We start from the raw sequence: 6,345 nt of genomic DNA, 5'->3' as shown, positions 1-6,345 counted from the left end.
TGTGTGTGTGTGTGTGTGTGTGTGTGTGTGTGTGTGTGAATTATTCAGTGAGACAACATGCAGCAGGTACCAAAGAGGAAATTCTTTAATGTATGTGTCGCCAGTGATTTGTAGGTACCTGAGAGAGATTGACAGCTCTTATACCATCCATCTGTTTCCTACCTTCCTGTAGTGTTATTAAGCTGCTGTGGAGCTGCACTCAACAGACCTGCAGCAGATGATCTCAGATATGCTCATTTTCTCTCTCCACCTCTTCATTCTCAGCCTCTTTCTGTCACTGCCATATGTGTGTTGGTGTGAGTGTGTGTGTGTGAGAGAGAGAGAGAAATTTGGTCAGCCAGCTGCGAGTTGGACAAAAAAGTCCATTTAAATGCATTTGATTAACATACGAGGGAGACGCATTATTTATAAGTGTGTGAGAGTGGAGCATTGTAAGGTAGCTTTCAGAGGAAAATAAAGACCAGCAAACAGCAGATTCTGTGTAGAGTCAATCACTGCTCTGAAGCAAATGCATCAAAATATATCAACATCAGAGGAGAAATATTGTGACTGTAAAGTCTGTAAATAATGGAGAAGAATTTGCTTGTAGATTCCAGAAGACTTCAGGCCAAATGATGAAAAAATGAATAAAAATCTTGAGATAGAGACTCAAGATTTGTAGGTACAAATCTCACTATCTCACTATGACTGGCTACAGTACTGTGCAAAAGTCTGGAGTCGCCTCTTATTTCTTTATGTTTTGTTAGAAAAGGGGGAATATTTGTACTGATTTATTAAAACGTGCAAACCTACAGCATAGAAGGCAAAAACAGAGTTTGTATAATTGTAACAAGCCTGAAGTAAATACTTGGTCTGACCACTTTTATTCTTCGACACAGATTTGTCTGTAGTCTTCAGGAGTACTTCTCCAGGATTCTTGAAGGATGTTATATTGAGACCATCGCTGATGAGGCTTCAGTGAACAGCAAACGGATCAACTGAAGAGCCAGATGCATCTCTCAGGTTCTGTGTCAGGTCTTTGTTGGAAATACTCTTCATCTGCTATGGCGAAGTTTTCATAGTTTTTTAAGGGCACGTTGCACACAGTGCCAAGTTTTCAGCTAATAACTCTTTGGAAATCACTTTGTTGTTCCAAAAAGTACCATGTCAAGTCTGTGTTATCTTTTGTAGATTCAACTTAAGAAACGTTAACAAATTACATGTTTGGTGACAGGCTTCTAGTAAAAAAATAGTCCCTAAAGATACAATCTTAAATTGGTTTGTTGCTAAGTTGTCTGTCTATATCTATGTGTAAGAGCAACAGTGATTCATCCCTTGAGTCGGGTGCCTTTTTTATGCTTGACTCTTCTGAAAATGGTCACGTACAAAGACTGAAAAGGAGTGAAAAAGCAGCCAAGGAATAGCTGAATGAATGACCTTCAGAAAGCCTGGAGAACTATTGCTCAAGAGCACTTTATACAACTACGAGAAAGTCTAAATGCTTGGAAGCAAAATGCACAGAAATGAGGGGTGGTTCAAGGCTTTGTACAGTTAAGTAAGTAAGTTTAAATAATTACATTTTGCTGTACTTGGTACTAATTAGATACTTGCTGTACCAAATAAAACTTACTGAATCGTAGTTTCAGCTTGAAATCGTATCATTTTTTGCTATTTGTAACATTTGCTAGTGCGCTAACTTGATACTTTTTACTTTTTCCTCATGTTTCTGATATTCAGTCTCTGTCCATCTCTGTCCATTATCAGGCTAATCCTCCATTAATAACACCATCTCTCTGCTGCTTGTTGCTGAGATTAAAGCAAAATAAAAACACAGGCACAAAACCAGCAATGAGCTCAAATAGGCTGCAAACAGCACCTTTCACGTTACAGTCCTTTATTCCGTTTTATCATAAAGAAAGAAGCACCTTTACACACGGAAATGTTTTGTAAGTCAAATGAGTAATGATTTAAAGGTCAAAGGTCAAATATAAGCATCGAAAGGCTGTTAGCATGCTGAAGCCTGCTGTGTCTGAAGGAGAGCACAGGTCAAAGGTGAAGCCTCTGAGGTTGGCTCTGAGGAACAATGCTAACAAAGGATCAGGTGCTACCTTCTGTAGTATATTGAACCTCCACACATTCACGCCCTCTGTGTACGCCTTGCATCATCGGATCTACCGTAAACAGACCGCCGTTTATGACCACAGTTCAGTTCTGCAGCCAGAGGTGGTCAGAAAAGTGAGTAGCTGTGAAATGAAATGGAATAATAGACCCACACGCTGGTGGGACATCATCCAAGAAGATTCCTCGTCTTTAATGATGTGCTGAGTCTGTGGAATATCAACTAGGCGAGGAAAGAAGAAGGGAAGAGTATTGTCCTCCAAGTGTTTGTCACCAGTGCCAAATGCCTGGAGAGTCTTGAGCCATCAGCTTATTCTCACATCAGCACTTAACAATAACAGCAAAGAATTGCTGAATGGACATATTTCAAACAGGGGGGACGTTACACATCACAACATAACTGCATTAACCAGCGAACGTGTGGAAGATATTCTAATCTCTGTGTTGCGGGGCTGTTAAAACTTCCGTGCTGCCTTCAAGACCTTCTCCTCATCCATCTGTGAAACCAAACATTTGTCTTCCACCAGACCGTCAAGGAGAGCCCCTGGCCAAAGACAAAGAGAGGGCCCTTCTCTTTGTGTGGGTGAGCTGTTCAGCTGTGGTCCCATCTAGGCTTGTAATGATTGGTTTCGTGGGTTGCTTTAGTCCCTCCCAGTCTATAGACTGAATTTGATTGATGGATTGGCTTGCCCAATCCCCCTTGGGTTTTGGCTGCTGGGTGCACAGGCTGAGAGAGGGTTTCAATATTCCGCAGAGTGATGGAGTTCGACAATATCCCAATCCAAGGACCTCAAAACACTGAGTATTCATTTCTCTTGCACTATTTCCCAAGTGTTTGCAGTTAGGTCCCCGAGCGCTGAGATTTGGGAGCTGTCCAGTGCTGAAAACAGACAGTTTTTACAACATTCACTGTAAAGTCATTGTTAGTCCACAAACCTATTCCCCTCCTGGCTCCACACGGACCACAAAGCCCAAAGAGATCGTTAAAGCTCCCATTTTGGTTCACAGCTTAGTTCACAGATGAGTCCGTTGCTTATAAAATCCAGTTTAAAAAACATCAAAAACAGGTTTAAAACACTGCCCATCACATTCTGAGCCAAACAATATCAGAACCTTTTAATAGATGCACAATCATACAGCAACAAGCCCGTGGCTCTCTCCAAGTTAAGCTTATTTTGATCATACCTAAGCCGCTATAAGCGCAAAGCTGCCGCTCATTTGCATTTATATAGTCCCATTCTGTTAGCTATTAACACTGTATTAGTGGGGAATAGAACCCATAATCACCTAAGTGACATATTAGAGTTGGCACTTTCTAACCATAGAGAATAAAATCAAACCTTGACTGAGAATTACCTTTGGCTTTCACTGACAAATATGCCAGCAGCAAGGCTCTTGAAACAAATTCACATGAGCTGAGACCAGCATGGCTTTTAATAATGATTATTTTCATCAGAAAATAACACACAAAAAAAGAAACACAGCAGTTTCATTGATTGCCCACTGAAACCCAAAGATATTGACTCTGCAGTTCTATAACATCTGGAAAAACAGTGATGTTTGTCACTCAGCTACAAATAACTTAGTGATTGTTTCAATAATTCATTTTTGTCTCCACAGAAACTGCAGAAAAACACTGAAATTCTTCTGCAGATTGTTTATTTTCCCCAGCCAAACTACAGAAATTCAGCTCATGTTCATACACAAGACAAAAAAAGCAGAAAAATGCTCACATAAAGCTGGAACTAGTTTTATGCAATGAGTAATCACACTCTAGCATCTCTAAAAGCATTGCATATGAGCCTCTTTTTTTCCATCTTCCACTGATGCAAAGTGGCTCCTTAAATTGCAGACTGCTCACAGAGAAATACACGATAAACAATACAGAGGCTGAATGAGTGCAAAGTGTGCAGCAAATAGACAGCGAGGCAGCTGAACTGAGCTCGTACTCTATTTTAGAATCAGACCCCTTTCTTCCTCACAACACCGCTCTCTGATCCCTCTGCTCATATGAGTGCACTCATCTACATACACACTTCAACACGCAAACATACACGCAACTACTGCATGCGTGCCAGGGCTCATGGATGACTCACACACACATACACAATCTCTCAAGCACACACACACAGATCCGGACAGGATGAAAAATGCATGCTGTAAACTTTCAGCTGAGCCTCTTTGCCTCATTCCTCACTTTTCTCTTCTCACCCTGTAAGCACCACTTCTCTGCCTCTCTGTAGCCTCTTGCAAACATTTTCCTGAGCTCCTCTATAACGTGTCGTTGCCTAGTTAACCTCGTCCTGCTTTATGGCACTGACACACAGCTGGTGGTGGGCGCACTAACAAGGCAAAAGAAGAAAAGACTTGGACTCCTCCAGGCTGAGGCGGTGAATGGAAACAGAATGGGCTTTATTGGGCTGCAGGGGCTCTCATATTCTCAGACAATACAGCTCATTCGTCAAGGTGACTTAAACTGTTCTCCTCCTTCACTGTGATTTGTACATGCCAGTGTTTGTTTACAGAGTGGGCACTCATCAATATAAAACCCTCTAAGATCTGTTCACCTACTTGGCACCAGGCAATCCATCTTTTTACCGACACTTTTTTTTTGTTGCTTCATTTTTCTTCTCACATATTTTCAGCAAAGCAAAGCAAAGTTGGCACGGGGTACTTCAGTGTAAAGATAACATACTGACAAGCAGACCCTGTGATCATTAGTAACTCAGATTCCACGGAGGATCTTTGATGTCAGGCGCAGGTGACAGCTCTGGAGATGGACCACGAGATCTGATTTTGGCAGTCACTCAGCACATGTTGTTTGCTCACCAAAAGCCTCTGATTTACATAATAGATTTCACAAACACCTGTTCAAGAGCTCGGATGCGCTTCTACAATTGCATCACCGGCAGAAGGCGCCTTCACCTTCTGGTTTCCTTTCTTTCTGACATCTGTAGATTAAGATTTAAGAAGGTTTTTTGCGCCCGTGTAAACCAGTTCTCGTGATATGAAGACAAGCTCTCCTGAGATGAAACCATGTAATGGGCACGCTAACGAGGTTACTCGCTGAGTTGATGATTTATGCATGAACATACATGGGTTGTAAATATAGACCAATATTAAAAGCTTTGACCTGTAAATAATTAAAGATATCCCAAACGGGTGCGATTTGCGCGCCTCTCAGAAGCTGACGGTGTGATCGAACAGGAAGGCATTGATTGGTCCACAAGAAAAAAATACTTTAATACTTTCTGGTATTGTATTTGCATATAATTAGAGCAATGTGAGAAAAATGTACCCATGTTTTTTTTCGGGTTTTTTCTTCTAGCTGCTCTAAAAGTGCGTTTTTTAAGCCAAGAAACGCACACTTCAAAGCATCTTCCCGCAGCAGAGCGGTCTCAGCCGCCTCCGGCTACCCGGCGACTTGAGACATGACACACTGACCAAATGACTGATTTCATAAAGCATGCAAGCGAAAAACATTGTATTCTTGCCTTTCTCTCTCTCTCTCTCTCTCTTACCGTGTCTACCGAACCAAGGTTCGCCTCAGTGGTGCAGTCCTAGGGAAAGCAAAGCTTTGCGCCTCAGATCAGGTGCTCTCCAAAGCTCCCAGAGGGGTGCAGAGACGGCGAACGACGGAACAAGGGTGAAACAGCACTTTGCAGAGGCAGAACAGAGACCAGGGCGAGTGTCTGCACAAGCGCTCCGGATCTTACTTTTCACTCCTTCAACATTATCCTCTCCTCACTGAGCAGCAGCCTATGCGCCGGTCATCCCGTCAGACGCCGATTTGTGCCAGATCGGAGCAGGAGCACTCACACAGAAAGAGAAAGAGCGAGAGAGAGAGAGAGCGAGAGAGAGACAGCAAGGTGCTCCCTCCGTCCCCCCCTCCTCGCCAGCAGCAACGCCGAGGGAGAGAAGCGGAATCGGTCTAAACAAAGAGGCAAGCAGTGACGGGCAGACGGTTCCAGCGCCCCCCATTCAAAGAGTGGGGATAGGGTGGCGGTGTGGGTGGGTGGGAGGGATTGAGGAGAGAGTGGGGGGTGAAAAGAGGAGAGAGGAGAAGGGATGTAGTTTATGTGACCATAATCCGATTCCTATATAAACCTCCGAGGTTGATCCGGGGTCTGCGAATTAAATTTACCCGTAAGCTCACAGTGACAGTCTGACCATCAGTTAACCCCCACCCACCCCAACACCCTCGTGTCACCTCGTGTTTCCACACATTTAATGGAAGAACTTGTGTGC

General features: G+C 43.1%; 1 protein-coding gene across 2 annotated transcripts in view; it reads right to left on the bottom strand.

Moving 5' to 3' along the window:
• The window catches only part of LOC102294424 (neurocan core protein), a 64,754-nt gene extending 58,680 nt beyond the window's left edge, over positions 1 to 6,074 (bottom strand). For both annotated transcript variants that reach the window (XM_005920471.3, XM_005920470.3), the window contains exon 1: positions 5,619 to 6,074. The gene's annotated coding sequence lies outside the window, so the exon portion shown is untranslated. The remainder of the gene's footprint in view (positions 1 to 5,618) is intronic.
• Positions 6,075 to 6,345: the final 271 nt, after the last annotated feature.

The sequence above is a fragment of the Haplochromis burtoni genome, unplaced genomic scaffold (assembly GCF_018398535.1).
Source record: "Haplochromis burtoni strain Fernald_Lab_line unplaced genomic scaffold, NCSU_Asbu1 Contig_41, whole genome shotgun sequence".
NCBI classification, from domain to species: Eukaryota; Metazoa; Chordata; class Actinopteri; order Cichliformes; family Cichlidae; genus Haplochromis; species Haplochromis burtoni.
Note: the sequence above shows the minus strand (reverse complement) of the source record. Positions and strands in the feature narration are given on the sequence as shown.